Genomic DNA, 12447 nt, shown 5'->3' on the forward strand with positions numbered 1-12447 from the left:
GGCAGAGGCTATCAGGCTTTTTTAAATTATCCATTGATTTCATCAAGTCGAATGCACCTGAAGTGTTTAGGACAGTTTTGTAAGTGTAAATTCAAGCAAGAACAGCAAGTGAAGAGTTTGGGGTTGGTTTTTTTTTTTGTTTGGGGCTTTTTGCTCTTCTCAATAGCATCCTCAGAGCTCAAGGGAACAGAGAAAAGCTCATAAAAGACTGACAATGTCATTATAAAGCAAAAGAAAAATAATCAGAGCACCATGTCAAGCCGGAGGAAGGCACATGAGTTTAGAGCAGAGTGACTCATGTACAGATTAGATACTTTATTGGCCATCATAGCTACAATGCTGTTATACCAAACCGTTTTACCTTGCTTTAAATCTGTGCACACACCTTTCTCACATAGTTTTACAGCTTTCCCACTAACTTGTAAGTCAACTCTTTCCAGCTTTCTATAAAGCAGACAGTTGAAGTTTAGGAGTGTATAGAAGCTGTTACACAGGATATAATACTGTGCTGTACTGTTACAACTGAGGTACATTATCTTCTGTCGTCAGAAATTTTAGTCCTAGTAACAGCTTTAGGTATCTAGCCAACAGGACAACTGACTGTTACAGACAAGTGTTTTCATTATCAACTTGCATAACAGAATAAAGACTACATGGAACAAAATGAGGGGATGACACAAACGTGGAGATAAGCTTTTGGCAATGTAGAATGACATTCACAAATTTCAAGAGAACATGCAAACTTGCTTCTTCTGGAGGGGTGGATGTGAAGACCTCCTGAAAACCCTTTAGTGTCTACACTTCCCAATCATTCCTGTGCCTACCAGGTAACAAATCTCCACACAGATGTTATGATCTGAATCTTGAAGGAGAATTCAGGCAGGCATAGTAGTGTAATACTATACAGACATTTGAAAGATGTTACTGCATATTTTAACGCTGACCTGTTTTATAGCCTGCTGTCTAGGGAACTGTTTATTTCTACAAACCACTACCGAACCTGGCTTGCAAATCTAGAATCACAGTTCAATTAGTATGGAGAATTAATTTCTAAACAGACTTCATAGTATTGCTAATTCTTACAGTCAGGTACTCAGAAAAGGCACTTGTTTTTCTAGAAGCCCCTAGTCATACCATTTTATAATTACTCATAATCTCAGCTTTAAAAACAGACCATTTAGTTATAAAAACAAGAGGAAAGTGGGAACAATAAAGCTTTAAGAATTTTAAGACCAAAAGGAAGGTTCCACATTTATTACTTTTAAGCCAAACTAATCATAGAAGGGGAAAAATAATGAGGATTTGGAACTTGATGCACTGAACAGTTGGTGCTGGTAACACAGTTTTCATAATAAAACCAGTTTGTTGGCATGTCCCCAGAATGGATTTGAATGACTTGAAAAACCTGTCTAGACTTCAGTTGTAGATACCATCCATTTATTAATACCACCAATTACCCATTCTCTTTTCTGATTCTACTGAAGATACCTAAAATTTTACTGTTCCCTTACCTTGGAAGGGTAGGAAGTACCATTTGCAGCCCAAAATATTGTTGATTTCCAAGAAATTCCCATTCCTTTGTACAAATGAACTTACAAAAAATTAATGACTTCATATTTTCCCTGATCTTCTCAAGTCATTATATCTCCTATTACACAGAAATAATAAGTTTTAAGACAGTTCCAGAATTTTCTGCACAAACATAATCACAACAAGCAATACACTCTTCCAAAAAACGTTCATAATTGAGTGACAGAAATTCAATTAAAAATAAAATATTTGCCATAGCTCAGAATTTGATGGAACAAGAAAAATTTCAGCTGACCACTGGAAAAAAAAAGGGGGGGGGGCATTTAAGAGACTCATAAACCCCTCTTACTCATGGCCCTAAACTAATGTTTTAAAAGAATATTATTTCTTTATATAAAATACAAAATGTTTTCATAACTATATAGAAACAAATTTAATCTGTGCAGCTAGATTGGTAGTTGACAATATCTGCTTAACACACACAAAAGAGAACAGTATTAACATTATACTCTCTCTATATATAGCCACTAAAGCTAGATTTTTAATGACCACAACATTCTGATACCAGGGTATTGTATATATACTTTGATTTTATTTCAGGGAAGCTAGATGAGAATGGAAACAATTTTGGGATTCTGCTGTATTCCCAAACAAGTTTAAACTCTAGATCTTAATCTACAAATGTTTTCTGGTTAAGTACTAAGAAGGCTACCAAGAAGGCTAGTTTGGCTTAGGTTAACAACAAAACAAAAAAGTAATCCTTCAACTTCACTCATTAAAAAAAAAAAAAAAATCAATAAATATTTCTGTTTCATACTGCAAGTTAGTTCAACCATGGAGTAGAATCTTGTAATACAGTCTCTGAAATCTGTTTTAATAGAGCACCAAAAAACAACTTGATAGCAAAACCTGTATTTTTACATATATCATATTTCTGCCAACATGGAACAGGTAACAAAATAAACACAACAGCATCCAATGTTACATGGATTTGGGCTAAGCTAATACAACTTTCAAGAACGGCAAGAAGAATCTATCCAGAAATACCCTGACAGATATATTACAGATGCAAGGTTTACTGTTCCTTAAAAGACAGTAATTACATGAAGTCAACAACATGACTTTTCCAAAGTTAGGAAATTTCTCAGCCTTTCAAATATGAGGTAACACTGTACATGCAGCTGGTGTTTTTAAACCTCTGTTTAATTAGTTGCATGGTAACATCTTTCTGTTAACTAATCCATAATTTTACCTGTAAACAGAGGCATATTACATAAAATATATAACCAAAATGTAGGAAGGGTATATATGTTTCTATAGTATGATATACACCAAAGAGCCTTTTTTTAAAAAGATATAGAAGGCAAATAACTGCTTTTAGATATGAGTCAGGAGTACAGACAGCACAGTTTTAATGCAGAGGAAAGAAAAAGCTGTGCACTTTCCCCTTCTCAGCAAATTACAATAATATTCCTTTTTCAGAAATGCTGCAGACTTCATATAACACTGGGGGGAAGGCATGACTGAGCTGTTCTGCTAGATACCAGCTCACCAAGAGATCTTGTGGGGAGAAAGGGAACAGTGTTGTTAAGCTATACATTTATTGGATGAGTAGGCTTCGGTGTGTGTAAACACACAGTCAACCTTTTATTTGACCCTTTCCACTGACAGGTAGCTTCTGCAGGTGTCCAGTCTCCAGGAATGCAAGGGTATTCTCACTAAGACAAGTATCTCTAATGCAAACATACCCTGAAAATAGATACTCCTTGCTTCCAAGCACATAAACTTGCACTGCAGGGAACTGAAAGCACGCAACTATTGCATTTTCTCTTGTGGAAAGCAATCTGTAACTCCACATACCACAGTATCACATCACAACTGGCAATATGCTAATACCATACCTCAGTTATGTCGAACCAAAAGTACCAAAGATACAGAAGAAGGAAATGGTATCACGTTCCCCGAGTATCAACCACTCCCTCTTACAACCTGACTCCGGGTAATGGGACACAAGACTCAACACTATGGAGGAGGAGGAGGAGAAACTAAAAGGCATCTAAAGCGAGAGCAGAATGTGAAACTTGATGAGTTACTGGTGGGCAGGGAGCACTGAGCAATAATTATCACCCTCCAACCATGCCCTCCAACAGCCACATCTTAAAAGAAGAAAAGATCATTTTGAAAACAATCAAAACAAAACCAAACACGCAGAACTGAACTAATAGTATACCTATTACATGTTGGTAGACATATCAAGACTATTCAGAACAGCATATTTAATTTTTAAGCTATAACTTGTTGGACTTTTCATACAGTGACAGATGATCAAATAGCTACTTTCTAAATTCGTCCTACAAAAATAAAATAAAGAAAAAAGCCTTATAATTGGACTTATATATTTAAATTACCCATGCTAATGAAATTGGGAATGCCTCTAAATGGGATTGCCATGGAGGTTTTAGTTAATTGCACACGTAACACCATCGATTTTTATAAGTTTCTCCATATTTCACTTCTATGTCTACTGAGTGAACACCACCACTGAAATGGAATTTCTTGTTTACACTTTGCTGAATTAAAGCACAGAATAAGAGCAGATGTATATTCAAATCAGTAACAACAGCAACATTTTGAGTGGTTATTAAGACTAAAAGATTTCCAACATAGGCAGCTGCCTGACTGCTTGATTTTGTTGTTTCTGGTTTTGTTGTCTTTTATGTAAATTCACTATCAAGAAAAGCAAAAACAAACAAAAAACGGGCAATCACAACAAAGCAAACCTAATTATGAAAGAGTCTCCCCTCTTTGTACATCCACTTTGTTCTTTGGGTGAAACATACAAGCAACAGACTATTCACAAAAGTAACAGCTACACTGAAAAATGTCAAGGGCTCTAAAGGAGCCACATTAAGAAATATTTTTCATCTAAAAAATTCAGATGTACTGCAATAATGCATAAGTACCGCAACACAAAAGACTTCAAGAATTATCTGCCTGGTACACTTTGACACTTGCCACTCAAAATGTTACAGAGAAGCAGCCCACCACGCAGCTAAAGAGCAAACATGAATTACAGAACCAAACAGGGAGGCAGCCTGTTTGTCACCCTCTCCCGCAGTCAGAAATCCAGGGGGTTGGAGCCTTCGATAGACATTCCTCTGCTTTTACTGCTTCCCATAAGCCTGTTGAACTAAAACAAGTGCACATAGGGTGAGCAGAAAATTGAAGCTTTCACAAGAAATATCTGCCATTAGATTATTTTCCCACAGCTTTTGGTAGAAACAATGCACAAGCTCACAGAACATTTGATACATTTGAAAGTCACCAAAAGTGTGCTGCCTTCTAGTAACTTAGAAAAATACTAACCAAATCTTAGAAATCTCTGCCCACCAATGCAACAATCTGATTCTAAATGCATTTTAACATACTTGCCCAAACTGAACAATAACTGGTTGAAAATACACCTTTGAAAAATGTCAGAGTATGAAAATTACCTAAAATTAGAACAGAAGCAGAATACTCTCTTCAGAAAACAATTCAGCCTCAATATTAAAACACTGGGTTTTCTTCTTCCCTTGCAATTTGATACATAGCTGTAATCCAAAACAATCCTAGCAACCCTAAGGAATTAAAAATGAGGCATCTGCATCAAGAAGGTTCCTCAAGAGAAAATGTACAGGTTGTTCATCAGTGTGAACTGTTGGTAGTGCACAAAGCAGTAGCTACTCTGCCACGACTCCTTTTTATCTTGCTAAGTTCCAAAGGGAAATCAAGTTGCTGCTGAAAGACATTTGCACTGCTACAGAAAGAAATTAACCTAATCCAAGCAACAGAGTTTTGTACTTGGAGTAAAGGAATGCATTATGAAAACGTTAGAAAGAAGATGCAGTGTAACAAAAACCTCAAATACCAGAGATCACTGCAGCAGCATTCTTGCTGTATGCTGTAGTACGGACAGAGAAAAATACTGTGGGAGGAGAGGTCTCACATCAGAGCATTGTCTGAAACAGCAGACAGCAAGGTCCTGGTACACAAGGCAAGGTCAATGCAACTGGAGAGTCATCTGTTTAAGAAAACACACTATTATTAGATGCAAGTTATGCAGCACTTGTGCATACTGATCAAATAAAACCATTACCCCAAAAATAAATGTTTTCAAATGGCAGGTTCGACTTTGCACACGATGTTTCCAATTTTTGTGTCTTATTTAAAACATTCAAATGATTAACATAAAGAATACGGAAAATACTCAAGTATTTATTTTTTTAATTACTTATGAAATCTTACAATAATTAGAAAATGCAATAATGTATTTTTTTAAATGAGGTGGCTCCACTGGAAAGGTCATAACAAATTATTAAATACTACTTAGTGATAGCAATGTAGAATAAAAAGTATCCCGGAGTTGATAGCCTATTTAAACTATTATGATATGCCATGGACTACTGTGAGTAAAGTATTACTAAATATACTGGCCTACAGAATAACACTTCCTTGTACAAGACTCAAGCCTGCACTGCCTCCATAATCAAAGTTTATGCTGAAGTACACAGGAGTTTCATGTAACAAATGCAGAAGGCAGCTCCCTGGGGCGTGTCACATATTCCACAAGGTGTGTGTCCCTGCTACTTTAAATCATACACTGAAAGAGCTGGTATTACCTGTGGCACCATCACTGACACTTGATTAATTAGAGAAATGTCGTGGGCTCCGAAAGAAGGAAGATTCTGGTATGGAGTTGAGCTCATTCCTTCTAGGTCTCGGACTTGACCCATTTTCAGTAACTGATGGTACATCTAGCTTTAGTTTGAACATGTTGGATTATTTATGAATGACTAGGCAGTTAAGAAGATAATATTGTGGATGTCCTAGTTTAAAATCAGTGACATGAATTCTTGCACAGATACGTCAGCATGACCGAGTATATGAAACCACCAAGGACCACACTTTGATCCAACAGTGACATATTTACAAATTAACTCCATTGCTTCAAGTAAGATGCAAATTTGTGCCTCAAAAACAGAAGAAAAATATTAGAGAGCTCCCAATATAGGAAATGCAAAGAACAACTGTCACCACTTTATCTCCAGCTCTTAAACATGAGTCTCATTTCAGTAGATGGACATTTCGCTCAAAAAAATATCGAAGTGTGAAATATGACCAATATCCGGCAGAACCATGACCATGGAAACTCCACCCACAAGCAGATATACATATAGGTTTGCCAAGACAAATAAAGCAGTATGCAGAGTAAGCTGGACTGCCCTCATGTAATATGTATTCAGTCATGTAGTCCCTCAAGTACACATGCAACAACTCTTTTCTAAATAAGATTAAGAAAGCTCAAGAAGGGATAGAATTAACCTAAGGAAAAACATGGATTTCATGTTAGCATGCTAACAGCTTTCTATTATTCACAAATTAATCAGACTGCATACTAAAGGTACAGACAGCCGTTAACCTGCTGTCTGCATAATCAAATAATAGCCATCACTCAAATGAAAACATCAATGGCTGCATTGTGAACAGGCGTGAGAGTAGGTCTGTCCACATTGGAGCTGCATGATTCATTACGATGGCTCAGTTACTGGTATTTTCTAAAAGTATATAAAACAAAAAAAGATGTGAACTATTGCTAATAACACTGTCATTGCCATTTATAAAGTCTAGGGCTCATAGTCATGAGCCAATATCCATTTTGAGGTAGATGCAGTACTAAGAGAAAACAAAATACAAGCCTTGTTCCAAAGTATGGTATTTAGTGTTTTAAAAGAAAATCTGACAGAAGTACCTTTGTAAACGTGCAGGTAAATTAAGCTGATTGCTGAAAACCCCTTAGTTTTAATGTTTAAAGAAACATCCACATGCAAATCATGGCTTTTTAATGAAATACTAGATTAATTAAATTTTGCCTCCTTTATAACTCATCTTCCGTTAACCAATTCTTGTTTCAAATCCAAGAATTATTGCTAAATTACAGCTGCTCTTCTCAAAAAAAAAAAAAAAAAAAAAAAAAAAAGAGGCTGCTAACTCAAGCTAAATGATTCCATCCATTATAAATCTACCACAATCCTTCATGAATGGTTACAACTGTTATTTTTCAATATATGCCTTGCTTCTATACTGGATTTCAGTGCAGATTCTAGTCACTGGCTCTTTGATACAAGAAATACTCTCTTCTGTGGGCACTTAGAAATAGTGCTCAAATTGTTTCACAACATTCTTTTGGATAACCTAACTATAGTGAATTCTTTTTTCTCATTTTACAAATCTCCAAAACTTCAAGTTATCTTATCATCTCTTTCGCTAACTTGTTCTGTGATTTCCAGTAAATACAATTTGCGGAAACTTTTTATTCTACAGTACAGCTTTCATGTTTCTTGAACATAAAAGTTTGGGTTTTTTCTTATTAAATTGTTGGAACTCTAGCTTGACCACCACACTTCTATTAAATCACATTAAATCAATGTAAATTGAGAGGACAGGAACTGTGCTGCCTGGCCTGCAATAATAACAACAAATTTCTTACCATGTATGAAAACAGGAATGAACTCATTACGGTATCCTAGATTAATATCTCAATATGGCAGAACATGAATGACTTCTATTTAGATTATGAAGAAAAAAATTATTTCAGTAACGCTGTGCAAGTTACTGCACAGACTGGACACTTTTTTTTATGACTTGGGCACTTCTCTCTGAAGCACAAACGCTTCGCATTTCCTTCAGCAAAACACTGCGTCTGTTCCTGATTTCACCTGGTCTGTTTCATTGCTCCCAGGTTTGTTTAGGCATTTTTCATTGTGGTTTTGTCATGATCACATACATTGGTTGTCTGTCATTGACTTTTCACAGGATGAGATACCACAGATCAAAGATGATTATCTGTAGTTGGAAACGCATGACTTCTTAAACTACGCAAGTCACTGCTTTGCAGTATTTGCTAAATGTCTTTTTCATAATTGGCAGGTTCTCTGATCCCCTTTTAAATATACATACATACATAAAATGTACAAGATTGAAATACTTAGCAAACTTCTGTCACATAAATACAAGCCCAAACTGTACTCCCCACAAGAGTGCCTTACTATGATACACAAAACATTTTACTGTTCCTTGAAGCTCATCTGATCATTTTTATGCACTTCCCTACCACTCTACCCAGTTCTTACACTTACTTTATCAGACGCCTAGTTCACAGACACCTGTATAGCCTCTTCTCTGTATCCCCTGTGCTGGTGGCATCCCAAGGGGGTGCTGCAGAACTGGTAAGCAAGCATCACACCCAACCACTTTGGTTCTGATCCTACAAACACTTCAGAGAAACTATTTCTGGAAGTGTTTGCAGACTTAACAGTCTTTGTAACTCAACCACACTTTACCAAGCAGGCCAAAGAGAAGTCTGGAGCTGGAAGGAATGCATTCACCCATCACGCCTGGGCACCAGGGCCTGCGGCACCCACCGAGAGCGCACAGAGCTCGCAAGAGGGGCTTGCTGAGTCCCACCAAGGGGAGAGACACAACTGCTTACAACCAGAGGCTCCCTCCCACGCCAAGTCCCCCACAAGCTACATCACTCTGGTCAGATTACAAGCAGCTACGCTTTAATATCAAAAAACAACTGTTTGTGCAATCACAACAGGTTTAAAAAAAAAAAAAAAAAAAGAGAGAATAAGGAAAGTAAGGGATGAATTTATAACAATTTGTAGCCTGTGGATTAAAGGCAATCCGCCCCAGTTTGCTTCTGCATTTGGGATGTTCTTGAACCCTCCCCGAGGGAAGAGAGAGCGGGAGAGCCCTGCAGCCGAAGGTCGGGGGGGAGGGCGCGGGCAGCGGGGCCCACCGGGTCCTGCCGGCGGCGGCGCGGGGCTGCGGAACATGGCCGAACGCGGAGCCCCGGCCCGCCCGCCGCGGGCAGCCCCCCGCGCTCCCCCTCGGCGCCACGGATGCCGGGCCGAGCCCCGGCCGGGTGCGCCAGCCTCGCTCGGGAGCCGGGCAAGGAGCCCGTGAAAGCGGCGGGGGTGAGCAGGGGACGCACCTTTCAGCGTCCCCACGGCATCTTCCTCCTCTCACTCCTCCTCAGGCCGGCCAGTGACTCCAGCAGCGGCGGGGCCCCGGCGGCGCAGCGGTCTGCGGGACGGGGCTGCCCCCGCCTCGCCAGCGCTCCACGGCCGCCGCTGCCCGGGGCGGCGGAGCGAGCCAAGCGCTTACCCCGGCGGGCCGGGGGCGGGGGCTGCGGGCGCGCACCGCCCCGCTGGGCCGGGGGCGGGCGGCAGGGACGGAGGGAAGGCGGGATGGAGGGAGGTGCCGCGGGGCAGCGCCGCCGGCTGACTCAGCCGCGGAGCGAGGGCGCGGGACCGCCGGCCAGGGCTCCCCCGGGACCGCCCCTCCTCGGCGGCGGGGAGGGCGCTCCTCCCGCCGGGCGGCTGGCCCCGGGGGGGCGGGTGGCTGCGGTCACCCCCCGCACGCGGGCTGCCGGCAGCACCGCGGCCAGGCGGGCGCGGGTGGCTTTGCAGCCCCTCCGCAGGCGGGGCCGCGCGGCGCCTCAGGGGGTGCCTGCCCCGCGGGCCGCCCCGCTGGCGCCGGGCAGCGCTCGGGCTGCTGCTGCAGGCCCCGCGAGCCCGGCGGGTAACGCTGCCGGAGCGGCGCCTCAGCTGCGGGTTCCGCTGCCGCCCCCCCTCCTGCGCCCGTGGCTGCTCGCGAGGGACCGGGCGGCGCGCGCGGCGGGGGTCACGCCGGGCAGCTCCCAGCTGCCGCTGCCCGCGAGGGCCCTTCCCCCCGCCTCCCGCAAACGCGCGGCGCCGCCGGAGCGCCCCAGCCCCGCGCCTCCACACCGCTCGCTGAGTAACGGCGCCGTCCCCCGCGGTGGGAGCCATGCCAGCGCCAGCGCCGAGCGGGGGCCGGGGCGGGGGCGGGCCGGGCCGCGGCTGCCTCACTGCATCGGAATGTCGGCGCGCGCCCCGCGGCCCCCAGCACCGCACCGGCGGCGGCCGCGCCAGCGAGGGAGCGAGTCGGGAGCGGGTCCCCCGCTGCGCTGCGGCCGCTCCCGCGGGGTCGGCGGGGGAGATGCTGCCTCGCCCCTTCGGCGCTGCGGCCGGCGCGGGGTTTCGGTGAACTCGGCTGCGCATCTGTGCGTGCAGTCCGTAACGTGCGGGGTGCAACGCGGAGAAAAGCAGTGCCATAAACTTTCACTCTAAAGGGAGCGCTTTCGGTTTTTTAAAAAGGCGAAAGTTGGCCACCGAGAGCACGGTTTTATTTAGGACACTTTTATGTGAAGGGCACCGATTCTCATAACTAAGGTATGCGGAGATGGTGTCCCAGCACAGGGTCGTAAAACTTGCAGTTAATTTACTTTATTCCCTTCCAATGTAAGGAACTCGTCGTCCTGTTTTCTAAGGGAAGAACACGTCTGAATGCCTGAGAGTCAGGTTTATTCCTGTGTATTCTCCGTCACCTCAGCAAACACCCTGCACGTCGTGGCAGCGATGCTCGTGCGAGGGTGACACCACCACAGCGGTACTGAAGCCCTGTAGATAGTCACGGTGAACAAAGCCTATCAGCAGTGCAACAAGTACATCAAAAAAGTCAACAGTTAAGCACTGAAAGTCTACAGAAGTTACGTCTTTTCAAAAAGTTTGTATTTTGGTGGGGGTTTTTTGAACAATTTAGGTCAAATATAGCATATTATATATTTATTTACTCACTGCTTCCTGGCTTTACATTTATTATTTACTCTGACCCTTTTGGTGGTTTCTGATTATCAGGATAGTGAGAGAAAATATATCCACTAATGGAAAGCAGCTTGACCTTTTTAGCCACATAATGTCAAAAACATTTATTGCTTAGGAGACATGAGACATGGCCAGTCCAAACTAATTCAGTTAATTAACAGATAATATTGATCATTCTATACTGAAATACAGTACATATTGGATAAAATTGGGCCCTACAGAAAATTTAATATTCCCATTGCCTCCAGCATGGCTCGTATCTCATTCACTGCATATAGCACCCCAAAAAAATGCCACAATACATATTTTGCAAAAAAAAGTAAAATTTCAGCAGTCAGTCTTTTCCAGTTCATGTTCTGTCTGATCTGTGTAGTTTTCAGTACTTCCATATATTCATATACTGACTATCGGCCCAAAATACATGTAATTCATAATACTTTAGCTTACTTTACATTGTGTTAGTGTCAGAGACATATTAACTACTTCATAACAAATAATGCAATAGGTTTTCAGCATTGCAATGGTGACAATGAATTATTCTCTAAACACACGAGCAACAGGAACCTTTCTGTGGAAGCTTTTTCCAGTTTCTCTCTGCTTTTCCAGTTGTTTTAAAGAGTGCAGGAAAGTTATTATCACATTATTCCAGTGGAAAATATATCTATAAATTTTCCTTCACAGCATGTTTGCACTTAATTCTTTTCAGCTCACAAAACTCAAACAATAAAACTATCCTGTACTGAAAAGAAAGTGATACATTTTACAGAATGGAAAATTTGGAGAAATCACCATATCCTTGACTCAACAAAAGACTAAGGCATCTGTCTAACTTCAGGCACATGTCAACGAGCCAACTTAGCATACCAGGGATCAATAACATACTCGAGCAATTCGTTGCATTAAGGATCTCTTTCTGAGATCCAGTTCCTCACATGTAAATTGAAGACTTTCATGTTTCACTAGGACACTGGAAGATTATTTAATAATGGTAGGATTTTCAAACACTCTGATAATGGAAAATACCCAAAAATATCTAACAATGTGAAAGTTGCAAGTCAGATACAATAGCAACAGGTGCTCTCTACAAAACAATTAGATGCTCATTTCCACCGGGATGACTTTCACTTCTCTGAATACTGTAGGAAAGAAGAAATGACCAAGATTACAAAGTCACAGGACTGCTGAC

At 41.9% G+C, this 12447-nt stretch overlaps 1 protein-coding gene across 5 annotated transcripts in view; it reads right to left on the reverse strand.

Annotated features, from left to right (window-relative positions):
* PLCE1 (phospholipase C epsilon 1) overlaps positions 1-9754 on the reverse strand; it is a 162524-nt gene extending 152770 nt beyond the window's left edge. For all 5 annotated transcript variants that reach the window (XM_037399582.1, XM_037399581.1, XM_037399580.1 and 2 more), the window contains exon 1: positions 9569-9754. The gene's annotated coding sequence lies outside the window, so the exon portion shown is untranslated. The remainder of the gene's footprint in view (positions 1-9568) is intronic.
* Between the last annotated feature and the right edge of the window lie 2693 nt (positions 9755-12447).

This window comes from Falco rusticolus, chromosome 9 (assembly GCF_015220075.1).
Source record: "Falco rusticolus isolate bFalRus1 chromosome 9, bFalRus1.pri, whole genome shotgun sequence".
Taxonomy (NCBI): domain Eukaryota; kingdom Metazoa; phylum Chordata; class Aves; order Falconiformes; family Falconidae; genus Falco; species Falco rusticolus.